Below are 25,079 nucleotides of genomic sequence, written 5' to 3' on the forward strand. Positions count from 1 at the left end.
TTTTTTTTTTTTTTTTTTGCTCCTGATTTCCACTGTAGACTTGGTTAAAAACACTCAGCAGTACCCATGACATACTCTGAATTTTGGGCTGCTTTGAAATTTCCTCCATCAGATTAATTAGTCCATTGCCCTTCACCTCCCACAAAGTCTCAGGACATGGGTAAATAAAGACAAATTTTCTGCCAATGCGTAACATACATGCGTGGATTCTAGTTTAACTACCAGTAGAATTCTTGTTCCCGATTGAAACATTCTGAGCCTGGTCTTTACTCTTCATCTTCCTCTCAGCATTCTGGTCTTTTGAACTCCAACCAGACTCTCTCATCAATGTTTGCTTATTCTGCTTACACCATTCTAAGGCTTCTGTAGCCAGCATCTATCCCCATGCCTCTTTAAACTCCAGTTCCAGAGGTCCTTGAATGATATGATCATGTATAGGCACAGCAACAACTTTGCTTGTCTGCTGCCAACATCTGTTCTAGATACTTTCCCATCACTGGGACAAAATACCCAACACCTACAACTTAGGGAAGAAAAGGCTTATTTTGACTCTTGGCTTTAGTGAATTCAGTCCATGGTCAGCTGGTTCCAAGGCAGAAATGGCATGGGAGAATTGCATGGTGGAGGAAAGCTTTCACCGAGTAGTGGCCAAAAGACAGACAGTGAAGCGAAGAGCAGAGTACAAGGATGTATTCTTCCAGGTCACACCCTAGTGATCACCTTGTGCCAGGCCCTATATCCTGACAGCACATTCAGCTACTAAACCCATCAATGGATGAATCAACTGATGATTATATCAGCCCCAGGATCTAATCACTTTCCAAACTCAATAGATTTCTGGTGACATTTTAGATTTAAACCATGACACTGGTACAGAGCATGTTCTTAATAAACATTTATTAAATTAATTAATGATATTTTTCCCTTTGTGTATACTTCTTATTTTTCAGAAATATAAGCTAGAGTGCACAAATCAAACCATATAATTCTGAAATTTAACTACTGTGAAATAATAACATGCGTCCTTTGATTTCTGTACAAAGATAAGTTTAGTGATGCTTGTTTACAGAGGAAAATATTCCTGAGTTATAAGAAGAATGATGTGTAATTACCAATCCTTGTTGGGTGTTGGCCTGTGTCTGATTTGTGGTCTTCAGTTGCAGTGAGAGGAGTTAATAGAGAATTGGAGTTTTAGTACTGATTGGGTATTGAAGCCCTTAGCATATGTGACTTAATCAATGTGAGATAAAAGAAAGCAACCACATAGTGTTTATTTCCTAGTCAATAATTAAAAACTCACTGTAGCTTGAAACGGGCTCAGGATGGTTTGTCCTGGTAAATATGATGAGGAATTAATTTTCTAGGCCATTTAGAAGATTTCTAGCACCATGACTGTATGGATTTTGTGTTCACTTACTGGGAAGGTTGAGATGGTTTCAGTCTCTTATTTGATGTTGGCAAGCGTTAAGGTCTGCTGAGAAATCACTTAAGCCTAGATTTAGTAGAGAAGATTTATGTATTAATGGGTTAGAATGAGAGGAATAACTGGGCATCAAATCTAGAAGCTGCAGGAGTTTTGGTGGTGGTGTTTGATAAACCATCTTTCACTCAATTTTTCAGACTCATCTTAGGTTTCTGCTGTCTGACTTAGAGAATTACTATTGGATGAGCATTAAGTGACCTGAATTCAAAATACATAGTTGCCATCACCATCCTATATCTACTTAAAGATGAACCATTGTAGAAGTCAGTGGTCTCTTGTCTGCTATTACTGCAAGGACTGTTTATCATTCCTTGATTCTGTCTATGCTAGAGCACAGCTGTTTTCCAGGGTGTTCAGCCTCCTATGCTTACCTCTTCCTGTTTTAGCCCTCCTTGGCCTTTGACAAGTCCTTTGACCTATACAGAAAGAAGTCCCTTAATGTTACTATGTGTTTGGGTTTTAGTGCCATCTAGTCTAGAATATGTAACTAAGTGGCATGCCATTGCTGTCAGTGGGAGTATTGACTTCATGGCCTTCTATTATTTCTAGTCTTAATTTTGGTTCTTTTTTTCTTTGAGCCAGGGTCTCACTATGTCGTTGAGACTGACCTGGAACTCACTATGTAGGCCAGGATGGTCTTGAATTCACAGTGATCCTCCTGCCTCAGCCTCCTGAGTGCTGGCATTACAGGCGTATGTCACCATGCCCAGCATTAATTTTGGTTTCTGATAGAGATGTTAGGTAAAATAATCTCCCCATTTTGTTCCTTGAAATAACTGTCCAACTTAAAAACCAACCCCACTGGTTACTACTCCATGAGATAACTGCTTGGGCTGATGAAGATGCCCCAAATCTTGATTATGGTGGTAGTTATACAACTTTGTATGTTTGTCATGATTCATAGAACTGTACAATTCACAGTGATAAAGTTTATTTTTGTAAATTGTGTCCTGATAAAGATAATAACAATAAGTAAGTCTTAATAATTTAAAAAGAAATACCTCTCTTGGGTCTCCCTTTATGATCAGTGTTTGGAATCATCACTCTCTGGGTGACTTCAGTCCCTAGTATAGAAACCAACACACACTAAGCCAGTAAGTGAATACTGCCTGGGTGCATCCATTGTGTCCCTCTTTGTGGTAAACCAAAAAACTTAATTTACATTTAGACCTTAAATCTAAGCTTTAAGCCCATTAGTCAGATTTATTGGCTGCATACATGAGGACATGAGGAGTATAAGTTAGGTCAGCCTACCTCTGTGCCATATATGCTTTGTGCAGTCACCAGAGGACCTTGGCAAGTCACGCTACTTTTCAGTGTAAGAGGGTGACAATAAGTCATCTCAGGCCTGCTGAACTTCTGGAGTGAAAGAATGTTTTACCTTTTGTGGGTGCTTCATAATTTCGAATATATTTTGTACTCTCATTAAAAGAGTTCTAAAATACATTTTTGAACTCTACCCCCCTAGGATATTGGTAAGTTTGACTGTTGGGTTGGAACTCTGTTTAAATGCTTGCTGTGTTTGTCAGTTGACAAAAATACTTGATACCTGCACTTAAAGGAGGAGAGGCCTATTTGACTCATGGCTCCAAAGGCAGGGGCAAGGGTGTGGCAGAGCAAAGCTGCTGACTTCATAATGGCAGGAATCAGAGCAGGGGAACAGTGCTTGAAAGGAAGCGGTCACGGATCAGCTATTGACCCCAACACTACACCTCCATGACCTACCCAGATACACCTAGAAGTGTCCTTTACTAATTCCCTAGGTCACTCAAGCTAGTCATGATGACAGTTAAGCTTAACCATCACACTTAACTAACTGTTAACTTCACTTTCCCCATCAGGCTAAAGGAAAAATGGAATCTAAGAGAAACACATAGGGTGAACAAAAAAGCTGCCTGGTTTTGCCTGCTCAGCTAAAAGTAAGAGTTAAGAATAGGAACGTGAGTGCGTTTTTATTTATAATGAATTCTGTTGCGGAAACTTGATGGTTATAAAACCCCTCAGAAATAATTTGGATGGGTGCTTCGTATTCACAGAAAAATATGCTGAGAGGGGAAGTAGCTTGCCCAGCCTCACAGAGGAGTGAAGATGAGATGCAGTCAAGGCTTGTGCCATCAGATTGTCTGAGGCGAGTCTCATATTCTCTGTACTATGCTTATTGTTAAGAACAAGGAGAGTTCTGGCTGTACCCAAGTGAAAGACATTTGTATGAGCTGTTGGGCTGTCAGGGTGAGTGCAGGGAACTACATTGCCCAAAGAGCTGTAGATAACATCAGATGAACATAACCGATGTCAAGTAAGTTTGAGTGTCATCATTACACCACTGTTCAGTAAAGCTCTGAAAGAAGCAATTCCTGGCTTGAACTTAAGACTTCAAGGAAAATGTTGACTGGAGTTCAAGGTAAAGTTTGAAATTTATACCCATGCCTCAGGCTCTGCTTGAAGTTGTAAGATCATCAGCAGCAGCAGCTGCACCAAAAAGCATTTATCAGGTTTCAGCAGCTTATTTGTACTATACTCTGTGTAAAGTGGGTTAAGAGGATTCCATTTCTTCTCTGCAGGAGTTTTAAATCTGAGACAGACAACCCTAATGACCCAAAACATAAAAGACATCAATTAGTCTTTAGTGGGTTTCTTTAGTAATGCATTAGTCCTTGGCTATACGATGTCTGTGCCTAGAAAAATAAAAATAAATCTTGTCAGCTTCTGTCTGTATGCCCTAGCCAGGTGAAGGTAGAAACCAGGCATGGGATTCCTTTGTCTCATCTCTGATCAGGTTTCTCCCTGAGGTTTAAGTTTGTCATTTGGAATTTTAAACTCTTCCAGAGTCCCTGATCACATCAGTGGTTTATATTCCAGCATAGAGGACAACTCTTGGGTGAGCTAGGGCCTGTATTGAGAATGCAAGATCTTTAACTAGGACTACATTGTATCAGTCAGAATCTTTGTGCAGCAAATCAAAGAAAACTAGCTGAAATGAGGTCTGAGAAGGAAAGGTTTGTGTTGGCTGATGTAACTAGAGTAGAGCTGTTCTCAGGTCAACCTTAATCCAGCAACTCAAGTGATGCTGATATTTGTCCTGGATTTTTTTCCCTCCCCTACCTTAGGCAGTGACACTCTCATCTCCAGGCTGCTTGCTCTGGCCCTGTAGGCCAGAGGGTAGGAGGCCAGTGTGTGCAAGATTTCTGTTCCTCATATCCTGCACTACTCTGTCTATGACCAAGTTTTTCTTTTTAAGAAGAAACTAGAAACATTCCCTTGGGTCTTGACTTTGTATGGGATTCATACCATCTTTGACCTATTGATTTGCTGGGGCTGCAGGGCATGGGAGAGGCTGACAGTCTGAAGCCCTTTCCCACATTATATAGGGCCAGGAAAAGGTCATTCCTTCTCAGACCAGCTGATGGGTAATGGGTACATTATTCTCCAAAGCAAGATTTTTTTTCATTCCTTCTTGAAGGAGTAACTACAGTAATTTAGGACTATAGATGGCAAGGGGGTGTGAGCCACATAAGTGCATTGTGTACACTTCTGGAGGGGGAATTCAGGACCTCTTCTTTTTACCTACTAATTTCTCTCTGCAAATCCCCCACTTCTCACTGGTGTCACTGGTATTCAGACTGCAGTAGTAATGCTTTGCTGTGACCTTTTCAAAAGCCGTATAGTTGTCTGTCCATCTTTCCCATCTTCTCCCCTTTACTCTTCCTTTCTTTCTCCATCCTTCTTTCTTTTTGCCTCCTTTCTTCTTTCCTTTCCCTTCTCGCCTTTATTTTCCTTTCTTCTATTCTCTCCCCCATCCTTACTTACCTCCCATATTTTCATTGATCAAATAACAGTTTTGTGTGCCCCTGTTGTGTGCCAGGTTCACTGCTTTGTTCTGGACATCACTGTTGGAGCTCATCTTCCTTCCACATTCCTTCTTCCTCCAGCTATCCCTTCACAACCAACAAAATGTATTCATATTCTTGTGTAAGATATTCTGCTAGATTTAGAGAAGTCCAGCAATCTGAAGTAAAAGCTAGACCTGGGTAGTTTTTTCACATCACAACGAGATAGCATCCTACAGATTAAAGACAAAATTCTATTATCCATATTTTGAGGGAGGGCAGGAAGAAAGGCAAAAACATGCTAGAAAGAGAAAACAGATAAAGAAGAGCAAGCATTTGTGCCTATCAGTGTAGTCAAATGTCTTGTGCAGAAATGGAACATTGTCCTCTCTGACCTACATTGACCTCTGCATTCACACTACCTCGGTTTGAACTTTGACTTCTCAGCTTTCTGACCATTGTTTACCTTGGGATGAGTTACCTAACTTCTCAGGGTCCTCCCTTCTAAATGAATATAAGAATAACACTTCTCTTACTGAAGACTATATAAGGAATTACATGGGCACTGTTTCGAGCAGGGCCTGTCCACAGTCCGTGCTTTGTAAGTTTAGCTGTTGTCAGATCTTAGGAGTTCCATAGATAACAAACTGAAGTCAGGACAGAATATGCTCATGATGAGTCTTCAGTTCTTCCACGTTAAGGAATTAATCTTGGCCAGTGGCTGCCCCAGCTCTTGTAACTTTCATGTAGAAGAGAATGACTAGGGGTGCTCCTTGATGTTGGCCCTTCCATTTTACAGCACAGCAAGGCTCTCTGAAGATTGCTGTGTGAACTTAAGATATTCATGGGATATTTTGTATTTTTTCAGATTACATTGTAAATACGATTGTTAATTTTCTGTAGTTCTTCTTTGTGTGTGTTATGGTTTGTATCTAGATGCACCCCGTTTCCCCCCAAAACCTCATGCACTCATAGGTAAGGCTTTTTGAAGTTTGCTGCATCCAGGGTGTGTGGATATGGATTAAGGATGTATGAATATGAATTAAAGGTGTGATAACTAAATTAGTCCAACGATTGGTTTAACATAGTTCTGAATATAGCTAAGGGGAAGGCCCACCCTGGGGCCTGGATGAGATAAAGGGAAAGGGAGGCTTACTGCCTTGCTGTCTGCTGTCTGCTCTGCCATGGACTGTTTCCTCTCTGTGATGCTCCTCTGCCCTGTTGCCCTGCCTTGGAACTGAAACCTCTACAGACTGTGAGCCAAAATAAACCTTTTTTCCTTTAATTTATGGTGTCAGGTGTTTTATCTCAGCAATGAGGGAGCAACTAAGATAGTATGTTTATCAAAGTTTTAGCTGGTGACTGAGGAATAGATTAATTGCCTTTTGATCCTTGCCTTTTAATTGCTATGCCAGAAAGTTGTTACAAATGAGAAATAATCTTATAAAGTTAGTTGTTGTTCACTGTATTAGATAATTCCATAGAAAGCTCATTGGATCCTGAAAGTACTCCCTCTTCAGAAGAATTGCCTTGCTGGAAAAATACTGTTGTTGTTTTTTTTCTTTTCTTTTAAAACACATCTGTGTCTTTCTGTTTGCTGGCCAAAAGCTGTTAAACCCCCATGTAGGTCTGAAACATTTATCCCCTACCATTAATTGTGATGATAGGGTTTTGACTTTGCGTTGCACAAACATCCCATTAAGACATATTATGTGGCTCATGTGCATATTGTAAACATTTGTTCATTTCCTAATCTGCTTGTTTCAGCCAAAACTACAAAAGCAAAATAAGAGAAACACTACGACCAAATGAATTGCTTTGTGATATACTTATTCATGGAGAGATGTGCAAAAATGCCTTTCCTTGTTACTAATGTAACACTGGCTACTCCTTAACAGTTAGCATCTCAGCCTCACTGTACTATCATAATGGTTATGTTCTGATTCTAGACTGACTTTAGCAACGTTTGTAAGAGCCTGTGGAGCCCCTTTATCTGCAGAGTCAATCGTGAAGTCCTGTAGTATATGGGGAGAGATAGGAGGTGGAAAGGTGGGTATTCCTCCCCAGATGAGGTTTCTCTACATGAATCTTATTAAATCAGGTAGGGCCTGCGGTGTGAAAAATTTGAGAATGAGGACTGATTTAGACAAAACAACTTGGATTTACAGAAGAAGCTTTTATCTGTTACCCAGGTCTCAATACAGAGGTGAGAGGCTGGGTAGTAGCTCTGAGTCAGTATGACTTTGAGCCAGGCTTAGCATATTAGTTATCTTTCAATACTACAGTGAAATACCTGAGGCAGCCAACTTTATGAACAGAAACCATTTATTCATCTCATCATTTTGGAGGTTCAAGGGCATGACGCTTGTGTGGGATCAGTTCTGGCAAAGATTCTCCCAGCTGGTCACATCATGGTGGAGGAGTGTGAGTGTGTGTGTGTGTGTGTGTGTGTGTGTGTATGTGTGTGTAAATACACAGACAAACAGGATGAGAGAGACAGACAGACAGACACATGCAAACAGGGGTCCCATAACCACCTCCATGAACATACCCCAAAATGACCCAAGAACCTTCCACTAGGTCCCATCTCTCAAAGGTTCTGTCACCTGCCATTAGCACCATGCTGGGGACCAAGGATTTAATCATAACGGACTATTTTTGGACACGACTAAGCTATATGCAAGCCATAACAGTGGGAGTCTCATGAAGGGGTTCTCATGACAGTATATTTAAAAACACTGAAAAGGAGATGTGAGTGTGTGTGTGTGTGTGTGTGTGTGTGTGTGTGTGTGATGGTACTTATGATTTCTCGCTGATTCTCACCATACTTCAGAGCCTCTCTGTAACCTTTTAGAAGGGAAGTAGGCATAGGGTGGGGCTCCTCTCTCAGAGCCCTCAGGGAGCCACATTCCTTCTAGGTCATGGCTCTGTCTCCCTTGGATGCAGCTTTTGTCCTCAGGATTTAAGTAAAAAACTCCAAATACCACATTTACATTTTGGCTAGCATCAGGAGAGGATAAAGGAGTACAGAAGATGTTCATTTTCTTTTAAAGAAATGGGCACCTGACCCTTTTGCTTATATCCTGATGCCCTGAACTTAATGAGATGGGCACACTCAGGGAAGCTGAAAAATGGAAATCTTCATTCTAAATGGTCATATACGCAGAACTAAAACTCAGAATTTCTCATGAAGAAAGAGGAGAGAATGGTTATAAAGGGGCAAGCAGTCTCTGCTCTAGCTCTAGATGTTCTACACATTTTGTGTAGTCTCTGGAGGTATAAAGTATCTCTAGTATTTGACTGCCAAAAGGTCTTTCCCTTATGCTAAAGAATTTAGGAGGATGACATGAACTATGATAATGATATTAATAATGATGATGACACAGAGGAAGAGGTGAAAGTATCTACCAAAGATTTCAAGCTATAGGTTATAGTCATAACCCAATTAAAAAGTATACTTTCCTGTGTTTTACACATAAATAAATTGATCCTCAGGATGGGAAAAACACACCTAGGTCAATCAGTCCTGATTTATGCAGTTGTGATGTGGCAACAAGTACTGGAAACAAGGTGGCTTATGGCTACAAGTAACAAATACCAGCACCCTCATGACATAAGCAATAAGGAAAAAGTTGTGTATCTCATATACTGAAATGCCGGGAAGGCGCTCCAGAGAATCGGTTGGTTTGTTGCAGCAGCAATGCCACTGAAGTGCCAGCTCTGTTGTACTTCGGGTGTGGTCTTTTTCCTTCTGAATAGGCGTTGCCAGTGCTGACGTGAACCCAGCATGTGACCTGGTCTTAAGGAAGAAAAGAAGCTCCTGCTTTTTATTTCTGTGTCTTTACGTGTAAGCAAACTGTTCCAGGTGCCCTCATGTGCCGAAGTTTTCCTGTCTTGAATTCATTCTCCTTTGCTGAAGAGCAGGCTGCAGGAGGAAATCTGGGCTTGATGAATAAGGAGAGCAGTGGACAGCTCTCAGTATCCACTGGTTTGTTTTAATTACTTGGCCATCTTTAAAGGACATTCTAGAATTTGTCCTCGAAAAATGCCAGTACCCTTGATGTCACTTGCTGAGTACAACTTACTTAGCAACAAAAATTTAGTGATTTTTTTTCTCTGGGTCAGAGGCTATTGTGAGTGAAAGAAATTCAAGCTTACCATAGAAAAAATATGACTTAGTGAGAGAATCAGGTATCAGTAGCAACACTTACAATAAGATATAAAGAATAAGAAATGCCCTTGACAGAGATGATGAAGATGATGAGAGGCAACCACTCATGTTGGCCTGGGAGATCAGGACTTGTTATAACAGAGTGTTCTTCTCTTAGACTCTTCGTGAAACCCTTGAATGAGCTCTGTCAGAACAGGGCCACATCTTATTTTTTTATTTTTAAATATTTTTTTGGTACCGTGGATCGAACTTGGGTCTTTGTGCCTGCGAGGCAGGTGGCAGAACCACTGAGCCGAGTCCCCAGCACAGGGCCACATCTTATTCTTGCTTTTTTTTCCAGTTCGAGGATGGTGCTTTGATCATAGTAGCGGATCAGTGAGGTAAGCAGCTTTGCGTCAGAGTCAGAGGAGAACAAACACTGAAGCAAACATCTGTTGTAAATAACAAAGTGCTACCTGTGGTGGTAGAGAGCTTGAGCTTTAGGTTCAGAAAACCCCAAGATCAAATTCAAGATCGGCCATTATTAGCTGTAATGTCGGGGAGATCCATCATCCTTTCTATACCCGTTTTCTCATCTTTCAAGTGAAAATCAGGTACTTGGCCTTGTTTGGTGATTGTGTAACATGAAAAGGATTATAAATGCAAAGTGAATAAGTGCTTAGTGAATACTAGCTATTATTATTATTTAATATAGTTTGTCTTTTTTCTCCTGCATCTAAGAGTTCAATTCTGTTGAATTGTTTATTGAAGAAAATGGCGTCTTTAAATCATAACATTTCTGGCTCCTGGAAGTGAACCTTATACATAGTTTGCAGTACTTCATGATGCGTTGAGAATCGTGACCTCCACAAAGACATTTCTGATCTGATTCTGATAAATATCACATGCTAATATTTGCTGTAGTCTTCTTACTGAGTGTTCCCTTCTTCCTAAAAGAGGAAAGAGTTGAAGAGTTGTAAGTTTTCTGTAGAAGTGCCTGGGTTTTGATGAAATCACCGTTAGCCAATGGGTCAATTTTCCATTGTAATTTCTAGATCGTCTCAGGGCTTGCTTGTGAGCTCTACTCCTTCTCCATCACATGTGTTAAGTATCTTTAAGCTATCGGTGCACAGCTGGTTGTGATAGCCCCATGTCCAAGATTCTGTTTCCTCTAATTGACTGTAGAGCCATTTTCTTAATAGTTTCCTCCTTTTATTGAACTATATTCCATACTCCATTTCCAAAGAAGCAGTATTTTAGTGCATGATGAGCTGTCCAGGAATAACTGGCTTCACAAATGGAACAAGGATCTTAAGGGGAAATTCAGTTGCAGGGAGGCCCCTGGTCATATGTGTAGCTCGAAGCGATTGAGGATGCTGGTGTATTCTTTGGGGAGAGAGTCACAGTTTGACAGGAAACATCTGTTTTAATCTGTTCCAAAATCAACAAGATCAATGTGGTAGGAAACCTGTTGTTACTGTGTGGGTTCCATTTCTCCAGCCAGAGGTTACTTGAGATCTGGGATGTTTGGACAGGCAGCACAACAAGGTCACATTTATCAAAATATGGACATTACAAGCAGCATTATTTGGGAATATCCTGTGGCTGTTTTTCTATTTGAAGGGAACTGTTTTCTTTCTAAACCTGTCTGGCTAGTTTCATTTCTTTCTCTTTCCCTTTATGTTATTTTCTCTCTCAGCATATTTCTATTCCTGGTTTCAATTTTGAATGTACCCCTTCTCAACCTGAATTCTACCCCTACATTCTCACTCGTGAATAATAAACTCTCCCTAAAGTGGACACACACACACACACACACGTGCGTGCACACAAAATGATTATGCATCACACCTAGGGTTTATCTACTTCTGCTGGTCACCTTCAGAATCACCCAGAATTAATTAAAGATATTACTTTAGGGGAAACTGCCTTGTTTTTCACTTATTTGAAAAAGTGGGGGTGGTATTTGATACTTAAAACATGTAGATTTATAGCAGTGAGTGTATCTTATTACCCCCACCATCATTTTTGAAATATTAGTGTTCATCATGTCCTAGGTGCTGTGAACAATCACTAAAGGCATGGGAGCTGATGTCCTGAGCAAAAAAACACAGTCATATTCAGTAAAATCAAGGTCCCCTTTCACCCTTTCTCGTATGAGTTAGATTGATTAATCAAAAGATATTAAAAGGTCATGCATTAGATTCCCAAATCTACCCAGACCACCAGTTGAAATAAATTCAGGAGCTTTCAAGTTCCTTGTCTTTGACCCTGGCCACTGGGTCAAGACAAAGAAAAGATCTTCTCCTCATTACTTTCTCCTCTCTTCCTCCTGCTTTCTCCGCAAATGCTTTACACATCTGCACATGTGTTCCAAATGTTGGGCTCTTCCAGGGTGGACAAACTCATTTACGTTTTGTTTACCAACATCCTCTTCTCTGGTCATGCTGTTTTCTTCACTGCTCTGGGCCAGATACTGTATGAAGTATGAGGAGAAAGTCTACATGGAACTTGAAAGACACACTGCTCTGGAGAATCCCATAGTGCAGGAAGAGGTGCAGACAAGTAAACCAATAACTGTAGAAATAATGGTACATTGGTGACACCAAGAAGTGAGGGTTCAGCTCTACCTAAAATTGGAGGATGCTGGAAGAGAAGGGCTTGAGGGAGGAGGAGGCATTTGGAGAGTGTGTTGAAGGCTGGATAGATGGCTTGGAGAATAGGAGTTTATCTGGCAGATTGGGAGGAGAACTGGAAGGATAAGCTAGGCAGTGTGTAGCAGTTAGCAGAAAGGTATGCAGAATTGATTGAAGTATATAAGAAGACTGATAAACACAATTTTTATGGAGTGTTTATCAAGGAGTTGTAGAAGTACCCAAAAGCCAAACAGTCGTGTGCAATGATGTTCAAAGAGCAGCCAGAAAACTGGGTAAAGGAGTTCCACATGTTATGTTCTGGGGCCTGATCCTCATGTCACGGAGAACCGATTCTTCCCTAGACCTTCCTGCATTCCTTGGTTTCTTGTCTACTTTCTGGTCATTCCAAGTCCATCATTGTCCAGTGTTTAGCTCATCTGCACATGCAAATGGAAAACCTGATCATGAATATGAAGATCTAGAATCTGGTGCCCACCACCCTTTGGGAGAGGAAGTAAAGTAGATATTCCAGGAAGCAGTTGGCAGGAGACCCTGAAGCCAAAGGCTGGCACATAGGAAATCAACAAGACAAAGGCTAGCAAGGCAATTCAGGTAAGAGCTTCAGATGTGGAACTGGGGAAACTTGTGACCACAATAAGGAGATTCAAACACAGACTGGAATCTGGAGCAGTACTCTGAATCACCGTAGTGTAGACAGCTGAAGCTGTGGCCTTGTGCTTTGGAATAGGAACGGACTTGGCTTAGACACAACTCCAATTGCTTTCCCCATAAAGTTTTCTTTATTGAGTTTATTGGTACATCTTAGGTATACAGTACAGTTACATTCATCATTGGGATCTTGTACCTTTACATGACAGGTCGTGGTTCTCATTTTTCCCCTTGTCCCTGCCCTCCCTTCACCCCATCCTCCCTTCCCTATTTACAAATACTTATTTCCACTTTTTTCCTTTTCCCTTATTTCCTTTCCTCTACCTGTCCCACTTCCCCTGCACCTTTAGCCCTTTTTTTCCTATTTCACATTATCAGTTATACAATTTGCATCTTATTTACACCTTTAGTTTTCCATACCAGAGAAATTATTTGATATTTACATGTATGTCCTATTTATTTCACTTAAGAGTATGGCCTCAACATGCATCCATTTTCCTGTGAGTGTTTCTAGTTTCTCATTCTTTTTGGCTGAGTAGTACTCCATTTTATAGAAATACTACATCTTAAATGGAATACTACTCAGCCATGAAGAATGAGAAAGTAGATTCATTCATAGGTAAATGGGTACATTTTGAGGATATACTCCTAAGTGAAATAAATAAGTCACACATATGCAAATACCGAATAGTTGCTCTGGTGTGAAAAACTAAAATAGAACTCAAGATCCTAACGGGACAATTAGCAACGTGAAATAGGAAGAAAAGGAACAAAGGTGTAGGGACAGTGAGAAGGATAGGGAAAGGGGAATAAGGGAAAAGGAAAAAAATATGAGAAAATGTAAAAATGGAATTAAAGTGTTTGAAAGTGGGGAGGGGAGGAGGGGATGGGGACAAGGGGAAAAAATGAGAACCAAGACCTGGCATGTAAAGGTACAAGATCCCAGTGATGAATATAACTGTACTGTCTACCTAGAATGTACCAATAAATTCAATTTAAAATTAAAAAAAAGAAAAACCACATTTTCTTTAATCTCTAGTTGATGGGCAACTCAGCTGTTTCCAAGTTTTAGCTATTACAAACTGCCACTATAAACATAGGAGTGCATATATCGCTGTGGTATGATTCTTTTTATTCTTTTGAAAATATGCCCAGCAGAGGAATAGCTGGGTCAAATGGAACCTATAATCCTAGTCCTTTGAGGTATCTCCATACTGATTTCCATGGTCGTTGCACCAGTCTGCACTCCCACCAACAATGGAGAAGGGTTCCTTTCTTCCCACAGCCCCACCAGCATTTGTTATTAGTTGATTTCTAGATTGCAGCCTTTCTTTCTGGGATGAGGTAAAATCTCAGTGTTGTTTTCATCTGCATCTCTGAAATGACCAGTGATGTGGAACATTTTTGCATATATTTATTTGCTGCTTTTACTTCTTTGTCTGACAAATGTCTATTCATTTCAGATGCCCATTTTTGATAAGATTAGCTAAGGGTTTGTCAATTTTATTTATTCTTTCAAAAAACCAGCTCTTTGTTTCATTTATTTTTTGTATCGTTTTCTTAATTTCAATTGCATTGATTTCTGCTCGGATCTTTATAATTTCCTCTCTTGTTCGAGCTTTGGGTTTTTCTTGCTCTTGTTTTTCTAGGAGTCTAAGTTTCATCGTTAAGTTGTTTATTTGAGCCCGCTCTGTTTTCCTAGTGTGGGCATTCAATGTTATGAATTTTCCACGTAGAACTGCTTTCATTGTGTCCCAAAGATTCCTGTATGTTGTATTGGCATTCTCATTTATTTGTAAAAACTGTCTAATTTCTTCTTTAATTTCCTCTGTAATCCATTGATTGTTTAGGAGAGTGTTGTTCAGTTTCCATGTGCTTGTGAAGTTTCTATAGTTTCTTGTGCTATTGATGTCTAGTTTGATTGCACTATGATCTGATAATAAACAGGGGATGACTTCAATTTTTTTGCATTTATTTAGACCTGTTTTGTGAGCCAGTATGTGGTCTATTTTGGAGAATGATCCATGTGCAGCCGAAAAGAATGTATATTCTGGTTTTTGGGGGTGGAATACTCTATAAACATCTATTAAGTCCATGTGTTCCAAAGCTTGGTTCAGTTCTATTATTTCATTGTTGATTTTCTGCCTAGTAGATCTGTCAATTTGTGATAGTGGGGTATTTAAATCCCCCACTACAATTGTATTAGTGCTTATTTGGTTTTTCATGTTACTTAATATTTGTTTTATATAGTTGGGGGCATTTATATTTGGTGCATATATGTTTATGATTGTCAGCTCTTCCTCTTGAATTGTTCCCTTTACAAGGATGTAGTGTCCTTCTTTGTCTCTCTTAATGAGTTTTGGTTTGAAATTTACTTTATCTGAGAATAAGATTGCTACCCCTGCTTTTTTCTGGACTCCTGACGCATGGAGAATTGTTTTCCATCCTTTCACTTTCAGTCTATGGACTTCCTTTTGCACTAGGTGTGTTTCTTGTATACAACATATTGTTGGATTTTGCTTCTTAATCCATTCTGCCAATCTGTTTCTCTTGATTGGTGAATTGAGGCCATTAACATTGATGGTTACAACTGATATATTTTGACTTATTCTTGTCATGTTTTTGTCCATTTGTTGACTCTTTTTACTTTTTCTCCCATCTCCTTTTAGTTTCTTGCCTTGCCTATTTGATTTGGTCTGTTGGGCCTCATGTTATTGTGAATTTCGTTGTCCTTTTCTAGGATATTGTTTAGAATTCCTTGCAGTGCTGGTTTGGTGTTCATGAAATTTCTCAGGTGCTCTTTGTCGTGGAAGTATTTTATTTCCCCATCTATTTTGAAAGAGAGTTTTGCAGGATACAAAAGTCTAGGTTGGAGATTCTTTTCTTTTAGGACTTGGAATACCTCACTCCAGGCTCTCCTTGACCTAAGGGTTTGTGTTGAAAAGTCTGCTGTGATTCTAATGGGCTTCCCTTTGCATGTGATTTGTTTCTTTTCTCTTACTGCTTGTAGTATTTTGTTTTTCTGTTGGATTTCTGGAATCTTGATTATTATATGTCTAGGTGTAGATTTTTTTTGATCGTGGCTAGTTGGGGTTCTATATGCCTCACTTATCTGTATGTCTAATTCTTCCCTTCTGTTTGGGAAGTTTTCTGTCATTAATTCTGTGAAGAGCTTTTTTATATCATTTGTGTTTTCTCCTGTTTTTTCATGAATTCCTATCAGTCTTATGTTATTTTTCTTTGTATCGTCTAGGAGTTGTTGGATTGATTTCTCATGATCCCTTACTGTTTTTAATAGACCTCTTTTTTCACGGTCACTGACTGCTATCCTATCTTCTATATCTGAAATTCTATCTTCGCAATCTTTTATTCTGTTTCGTACACTTTCAATAGAGTTTTTAATCTCCTGGATATCTGTTTGAATCTGTTTTATGGATTCCATTTCTTTCCTCTGTTGGGCATTCATTGTTTCCATGTCTTTCTTATGCTGAGTCTTCATGGCTTCTATCACAGTCTTGAGCTCATCTATTTTTTTCTCAGTTTCTGCTCTAGAGTCTCGAATCATGACTTCTATTTTGCTCATCATCTCTCTGGCTAGCTGGGAAATTATTTCTGATTTGAATTTTTCTAGAGCCTGATTGATCAATTTTGTTACCTCCTGTGCTATGGGTCCAGGGAGTCCTGTTGGTTCACTATCAGACTTTTCATCCTCATTTGTCCTACTATTTGCTATTGGTGAACTGGATATTTGTTTTTGTGTCTTGCTTAAGTGTTTTCTCATTTTTATTTTTATTGTTGGGTTGTCCTTCTTTAATTTCTGGGTATTACTTAAATCTTCCTAATATAGTTGCGTTTTAGCTTTTGAGTATCTTATGACTCATAGACATTCTCGTTTTCATAATATCAGAGAAAACAACTCTTTAAATCAATCACCACTCTTTGTCCCAATTGATACATTCAGCAGCCCAATAGGATCAGGCACAGCTTGCCAACTGACCACTTATGGTAGTCATTAATGTATCACCTTTAACTCATGTGAATTAGATTAATTTCAAGAAGCAGCTCATAGTATGTTTGCAGTGAATATTCTTTTCAATATGGCATCTTTACCATTTAGGATGGGGGGTTCGACTTAGAACAAGAGGATTAGATAAGTGAAAGAATTAGAGCAGGTTTGAAGTGAATCCAGAGGTTGTAGAATTACCTTACTATCTTTACAAAGCTATTAAGTTCAGGGGGGATAGAGAGAGTGCAGGAATAAGGACAGGAATATATCCCCTTAACAGTAACAGGCGCTTGCCTTCCCTTGAAGGTACAGAGCCATGAGTGAGGTAAAATGACTGGAGAAAAGAACATAAAGAGAAACCCGTCCTAAAAACAAAAAATAAAAAAAGAAGTCTGAGTTCTTCAGGAACTGGAATAAAAAGGGAGATGAGGGACACTATGGTGGAGCAAGAGACTGAGTTGGAGAGACAGGACAGAAAAAAGAAAGAAATTTTAGGGTGGAAAGAGGAAAAAAGAGACAAGAGAGAGGGAAAGAAAAAGAATTTGAAGGTCCTCTTTCAGGCTATCTCTGATCTCATATTATACCACATGCACAGTCATATGCGGAACCCAATCCCCTGGTTATAGCTAGCCAATGGCTGTTCCTCACGACTGAGACTGAACACAATCTACAAAGCCTAACTTTAGTTTCCTTACCCTCAGGGTTGAACTCCACTCCGTTCTATTACAGGTTTCCCCTGCCCTTTCTTTAAAGATGATCAAAGTTCGGAGCTCAGAAAACTACCCTTCATGGGAACCTATGCCTCTGCAGAGTTGGTCTAAGGACTGGCCCTATCAGGAGTTTTGAGAAGGGGGGGGTGTCGTGTGGGTGTTTCAAGGGCGCCCGTGCGGCTACCTTCCTTCCTGGTCTGTTGGTTCACAGGCTGGCCGGGAGCTCGCGCGCACGCCGCTGGGTGGTCGCAGGCAGGCAGGCAGACAGGCAGCTGAAGAAACCCCCTCCGGGGTCTTTGGGGCCTTCCTGGTCTGTTGTCGCGCAGGCCGGGAGCTCCCGCGCAGGCCGGGAGCTCGCGCGCACGCCACCAGGGTCAGATGCCCATTTTTGAATCGGGTCTTTATGTTTGGAGGGCTTGATTTTTTTGTGAGTTCTTTATATATTTTAGATAATTGTCCTTTGTCTTAGGAACAGCTGGTAAAATTTTTTTCTGCACGTTGTAGGTTGTCTCTCAGCTCTGTTGGTTGTTCCTCTTGGAGTGCAGAAACTTTTTAATAAAATGAGATCCCAGTTGTTGATTCTTTGTGCTAGTTCCTATGCTGTTGAAGATTTGTCCATAAGGTCTTTTCCTATGCCAATATCTTCGAGAGCTCTACCTACCTTATCTTCCAGCAAGTTTAGTGTTTGTGTTTTGTTATTTAGATCTTTAATCCACTTGGGTTTTAGTTTAGTGCGTGGTGAAAGATAAGGGTCTAGTTTTAATCTTGGGCAGGTTGAAATCCAGTTTTTCCAACACAGTTTATTAAAGGGGCTATCTTTCCTCCACTGAATATGGTTGGCTCCTTTGTCAAAGATGAGGTAGCTGAGTACATCTGGAGTTGTTTCTATATCTTCCAATCTATTCCATTGATCCTCGGGTCTTTTTCTTTGCCAGTTCCAAGCTGTTTTTATCACAGTGGCTTTGTAGTACAGTTTCAAATTGGGGATTGTGATACCCCCATCATGTTTCTGTTGCCTGGAATTGCTTTTGTTATTCTAGGTCTCTTCTTGTTCCAAATGAATTTTTCTAGTTCTCTAGTTCTGTGAGATATACTGTTGTAATTTCAATCGGGATTGCCTTGAATCTTGCAGTTTTGGAAGTATGGCCATTTTCACTATGTTGATTCTTCCTACCCAGGAGCAGGGGATATCTTTCCTTTTCTTATATCCTCTTCATTCTCTTTTTTCAGAGTGCTGCAGTTTTCAGTGTGGAGGTCTTTTTGTCTCTTTCATTAGATTGATTCCTAGATACTTTATTTTTGGGCGTGCTATTGTGAAAGGAATTGTTTCCTTAATTTCTCTCTCATGAGTCTGTTATTTGTGTATAAGAAAGCTATTGATTTTTTTTTAAACCAGGGATTGAAGCCTGTTTCTTGTGCTTGTGAGGTAGGCAGTGGAACCACTGAGCTAAATTCCTAGCCCAAAGCTATTGATTTTAGACTGTTGACCTTGTATCCAGCTACTCTGCTGAAAGTGTCAATTAAGTGTAGAAGTCTTTTGGCAGAGTTTCTTGGGTCTTGTATGTAGAGTATCCTATTGTCAGCAAATAATGACACTTTTAACTTCTTCCTTTCCCATCTTTATTGCTTTAATTTCTTTCTCATGTCTAATGTTTCCAGAACTATACTGAAAAGGAGTTGTGATAGTGGACATCCTTGTTTTGTTCCTGATTTTAGTGTGAAGGTTTTCAGTTTTTGGCTGTTTAATATGATGTTGGCTGTTGGTTTTTCATAGATAGCCTTTATTAAGTTGATATAAAACCATCTATTCCAATTTTTTGCAAGGTTTTTATGAATGGGTCTTGAATTTTGTTGAATGCTATTTCTGCATCTATTGAGATGACCATATGGTTTTTGTCCTTGACTCTGTTACTATAGTTTACTACATTTATTGATATACATATGTTGAACCATCCTTGCATCCCTGGAATAAATCCAACTTGGTTAGGGTGTATAATCTTCTTGATGACCTCTATATCTGTTTGCTAGTATCTTATTGAGGATTTTTACATCTGTGTTCATTAAGGAGATTGGCCTGTAGTTCCCTTTTTTGTTAGGGTCTTTCCCTGGTTTTGGATTCAAAGTAACACTTGCTTCCAGGAATGTATTTGGAAGAATTGCTTACCTTTCAATTTCATTTAAAAGTTTAAAGAGTAATAGCAGTAGTTCTTCTCTAAATGTCTTGTAGAATTGAGCAGTGAAGCCATCAGGTCCTGGGCTTTTCTTTGTTGGTAAATTTGTAATTGTTTTCAATTTCACTGATTGTAATTGGTGTGTTTAGAATTTTTTAATCTTCAATTAAATTTACTAATTCATAAGTATCTAGAAATCTGTCTATTTCTTCTGTGTTTTCCATTTTCTTAGAGTACCGTTTCTTGAAGTAGGTATTGATGATCCTCTGGGTTTCTCCTGGATCTAGTGTGACTTCACCTTTTTTGTTTCTAATTGCATGGATCTGAGCCTTTTCTTTCCTTTTTTTGACAAGTTGACTAACGGTTTATTGATTTTATTTATTGTTTTGAAAAACGAACTCTTTGATTCGTTGATTTTTTTGTATCATTATCTTAGTCTCCATTGCATTGGCTTCTGCTCTGATTTTTATAATTTCCTCCCTTTTATGAGCTTTGCATTTTTCTTGCTCTTCTTTTTCTAAAAGCTCAAGATTCATCATTAGGTTGTTTTTTTGAGCTCACCCTGTTTTCCTAGTGTGGACATTCACTTCTATGAATTTTCCATGTAGAACTGCTTTCATTGTGTCCTCTACATAGATTCCTGTATGTTGTATTGGCACTATTGTTGATTTTTAAAAGCAGACTAATTTCTTCCTCAATTTCCTCTGTGACCCATTGATTGTTCAGGAGAGTGTTATTCAATTTCCATGTGTTTGTAAAGTTCTTGTGGTATCTTACGCTATTAATCTCCAACTTAATTGCACCATTGTCTGATAATATACGTAGGATAACTTACATTCCTTTGCAGTTATTTAAACATGTTCTATGAGCTGTCATGTGGTCTGTTTTGGAGAATGACCCATGTGCAAGTGAAAAGAATGTATATTCTGATTTTGTGGGGTGGAATACTCTGTAGATGTCTATAGGTTTTCTTCATTTTTACCTGTTTCAAATTTATTGTTTAATCTATGTGCATATAGTTCAGTTTATACTTTTAGTAATTATAACATGACTTATTTTACAGTATTTTTGTATATGTGTACCTTGATTTTTGACTATAAATTTGGTAAGGCAGTATTATGGCTTATATCTGGGTGTCCCCTCACAGCTTCATGCACTCATAGGTGAGGGTTTTGGGAGGTGGCTGGATCATGGGTGTGTTACTGGATTGGTCCGTTGGTTGGTTTAGCATAGTTCTTGGTATGAATGATGGATTTATTGAAGAGGGAAGACATATATTGCATGTGTGTGGCACCAGTCAAAGGTTTGTAGCCTGGATAGAATAAGAAGGCAAAGAAGGAAGGCTTGCTGCTTCCTGCCTGGTGTCCACAGACTTCCCCTCTGTCACGCCACCGAGCCTTGGAGCCAGCCGACCATGTACTGAAACCTCTATGAACTGCGAACTACAGTTAACCTTGTGAGTGTCAGATATTTTGTCCCAGAAACAAGAAAGTAACTAAAGTAGGAAATATCTTAGTATAATATACTACAATTACACCTAATTAGTATATATTGTTTTAAATAGTATCTAAATATAGCACGCATAAATACATATTTGTTGTATTAAACTTAATTGAATTCCATCCTCTTCCAGAATAGAAACTGTTATCGCTTCTCGGCCTTTTGGCTAAGATCAAGTGCAGAATAGAAACTGTTTTCTAGAACCTGAAAACTATTGCAGAATCAGTATTGTTAAATGACTGCCCAGTTTTGATAAGGGCTGGTGTGTATTAACTGATGGCTGAATTATCAGTAAAGTTGCTGTCAGATCTGCAATAAATTAGCCATGTATGAAAAGATTAGGATCAGAGGAATTCTTTCCGCAGATGCTCTGCCTAATTATTGGTTCACTGATGACTTCCTGCCACCCACAAAAATACTGAGAAAAGTAAATATTCAGTGAAGTGCTTTGAGTCCAAGGAAATTCATCCAAGGATCTATGGATGGCTGTATTGGGATTCCTATAGCAGTACTTAATAAGAGTTGGTGTATGAATATGCCAGCTCCTTTCCACCTGAGGTGTGTCTTTCTCACAGGCTTCCAGAGGGCCCATATGGAATTAAGTGTTTGTCATGAATGGTGGTAAATGGCTTGAGGACCCAACCTTTATCATGTTCTTCCCCCGCTTGTCTTCTCTTCTTTCATACCTGTGTGATCTTTGCTATATTTTTCCTCTACCAAAATAGAGTGTGTGTAATTGAATCCTGCATGGGGAGTTTAAACCAAGTTTGAAATGTATTTGTTCTCTTTCTTCTCTTTTGTGTTGAGATATTTTAAAGCATCAAGAACTTTCCCTAAATTTGCTGAGCCCAATTACTTGTGCCTAGATTATGAAAATTAGCTAATGAGAAAATAAAGGACTGCAGGCAAACTTTATGCAATTGCAATAGTGTAACTTAGAAATATGCCCACTTTGGAGCTTTACCTTGGGCCCCTTTGTGGAAGCAGTTCCAAAGTAGTGTATCTAGCTTTGATGATGATGTATGAGTTTGTCATTTTAGGAAATTGACTGCTGTGGAACACATTCTGAGGAAGGAGACTTGATAAAGCTAATAAAATATACATCTACCACAAAGGGAAGTTTATCTGAAAAATGCTATTTCCTCTTCTACTATCAGTGTTGACACTTTTTTTTCCTAATGGGATTCAAGGAGCTGGCTGGGAAGCCAGGATGAAATACAGTTGGGAGCTATAAAGGCTGGCAAACTCAGGTCCCGTGAGTACACCCTCCTGTTGTTAAGCCATCCCTTGTGATAAGACCACCATCCTCTGAGTCAGATGCCTGCTGCATCTCTCCAGGCCTGTCAACAGCATAGCTAGATGAAGTAGGCACCCTTCTAAGTTATGTTTAGTGGAAGGTCTTATGAAACAGATTTCTTTGTCAAAAGATGGTAAGACGTAGTGATAGGGCTGCATTTGGAGGTCCCTTCATTGACAGCAGGTTATACTTTAAGCTTCCAGGCTAATCCTGCTGAGAAGCACACATGATAAGGCCCAGTGAAACGCTTCTCTTTTCTCTATGTCACCTGCCAAACCCAGGTGATCTTTGGGAAGAAGCAGTGAGGGTCAGAAGAGAGTGTGCTCGTCTGGGACACAGTGGATGAGTGTCATGCTTGTGTCATGGCTCCAGTTGTGGAGAATGTTGGTATATTATCCTGGGTGATCCATTTCACAGAACATTGAATTGTATATCCTCTCATTTTCATCATTCATGGTAATATCTCAATATAAGGTAGCATTTTACCATAAATTTATATTTAGAAATGAAATTAATGCAGGAAATAAGTGCATTATGTGCCTAATCAAACAAGAAGAGGATAGAAAGCATATAAATGCTGTTAAATTCTCGGCCAACACCTGCCTTCAAAATCTGCTTACTATTATTGCAAACTTACTGTTTATCCTGGCTGTCCTGAAAGATTAACCTTCTACTTTACCACCCATATTTCCTGTGACTTGGTGGTATACACCAGATGTTGGAGAGGGCCCAGAAAAGCCCGTTAGCTCTGCCTCATTTGGACTATGTCTCTTGGCTGCCACTGATTCCTTTTTTTTTTTTTTTTGGTACTGGGGATTGAACTTGGGTCCTTGTGCTTGCAGGGCAGGCCACCAAACCGCTGAGCTAAATCCCTGGCCCTACTGATTCCTTTTTAAAAAAATTTTTTCTCATTGAGTTTATTGGTACTTTTTAGGTATACAGTACAGTTATATTCATCATTGGGCTCTTGTACCTTTACATGACAGAAGTTGGTTCTCATTTTTCCCCTTACCTCTGCACTCCCTTCATCCCCCTTTCCTATTTGCAAAGACTTTGTTTCCATTTTTTCCTTTTTTCATATTTTTTCTTTTCCCTTCTTTCCTTTCCCTTACCTTTCCCACTTTGCCTCTGATTTCTTGAGTGACTTTAGTTTCACTTACTGGTACAGAAACCTCTGACAATAACTGTTCCCTGCTTGACTTAACTTCATTTGAGTTATACAATTGCCAGAGCCCTCTATGGTAACATCAGGAGCAGGAAACTTAATTCTTCTGCCTCTAATCTCTCCTTTTCGCTGCCCACCCCGACAGAGCCCAAATTGCTCTTCCAAATTCTCATATTCTTATATGCATGTTTGATGCTATTTTGTGTCTACTGAGTTTGACCAAAGGATCTCAAACTCATGTGGTGCAGCTTGCTCTCTTTCAGTGGCCAAGTCAACTACAGTACATTTTTATTCACCTTTGTGGATGCAGAGAAAGGGTTCCCCTGGGAATTTGCCCCTTGGAGTTTCCATCACCACTGCTTTGGCTTAAACAAAAGCATCTTTGGGCTCAGAACCTGACTCTGCCCTTTGCTTAGCTTTGCAGACAAGAGGTACTATTTTTAGCTCGCAGACCTTTTAGCCAGCATCCTGCAGCGTTGAGGGTGTGAGAGAGAAGCGCCTTGGAAATCAGACCCTGTCACTGATAGCATGTCCTAGACTGAAAAGGTGATGGGAGAAAGGATGCTTTGTGTATAGGGGAAGAGAACACAGATCCTGCAGTTGCTAGGCCAGGCGTCTGTTTTTCTCACCTTGCCTCGGCCTGCCATTTGGCAACATAGCCGTGTGCTCTTATGCAGCCCAGGCTATGGGGCAGGGAGGCTGAGAGCTGCAGTGGCACCTCACTTAATCCTGTCTGAGCCCATAGGAGTCAGTCTTATCAGATTGCTGTGGTGGGACTGAGAGAAAGTCAGCACTCTGGTCAGTCTCTCTCCTGCCTCCCGCAGGCCCCCTCCTACCAGGCTGTCAGCCTAACCCCAGTCACCCCCAGCTGCCTGCTTTGGGTGTCAGAGTGTGGCCGGCTGGGGAGGAGGAGGTGTTGGAGATGAAGCTGAGGGGGTAAAATGATACTGTGTGAGGAGCCAGGTTTATGTGAGCTTTGTAGCCCATAGATCCAAAAGAGAATGTGGTAAGGATCAGGTGGTCTGTTTTACAGTGGCTGAAACTTTTAATACCAAGTGCCCCTTCCCCTGCCTTAATATGCACGTAGAAATGAACCACTGTTTTAGGATTTTGACAAATTCATTTGATTAAATGTAATGTATAACTAATCTCAGTTCATCACTTGCTATTATTTCTTAATTAGGAGTGAGATGCAGGCATTGATATACACATTTGTCCCAAGAAAGGAAGAGAAAAGAAAATAATACTTGTAAAGGTCTAAAGGAGAACAGAAGATAATACTTCAGTTGGAAAGGTCTAAAGCTCCGGAATGGCTGGCAGCTTTCAGTGAATATGTGGATTCTCCATCCTTGGACATTTTGTGTGCAAAGCACAAATAGGTTTCATGACTATCACTGAGCCCAGCTTCTCTCTCTCTCTCACTCTCTCTCTCTCCCTCTCTCTCTCCCTCTCTCTCTCCCTCTCT

The 25,079-nt window shown here is 39.9% G+C and overlaps 1 protein-coding gene and 1 non-coding gene across 3 annotated transcripts in view; both read left to right on the plus strand.

Annotated features, from left to right (window-relative positions):
• The window catches only part of Pgm5 (phosphoglucomutase 5), a 174,610-nt gene that overhangs the window by 43,609 nt on the left and 105,922 nt on the right, over positions 1 to 25,079 (plus strand). The gene's annotated exons all lie outside the window — the stretch shown is intronic.
• On the plus strand, positions 21,299 to 21,492 carry LOC117283865. Its single transcript, XR_004514901.1, has one exon. It is a non-coding gene; the product is annotated as a U2 spliceosomal RNA (small nuclear RNA).

This window comes from Fukomys damarensis, unplaced genomic scaffold, assembly GCF_012274545.1.
Source record: "Fukomys damarensis isolate Sample0158 unplaced genomic scaffold, DMR_v1.0_HiC HiC_scaffold_31, whole genome shotgun sequence".
In the NCBI taxonomy this organism is placed as follows: Eukaryota; Metazoa; Chordata; class Mammalia; order Rodentia; family Bathyergidae; genus Fukomys; species Fukomys damarensis.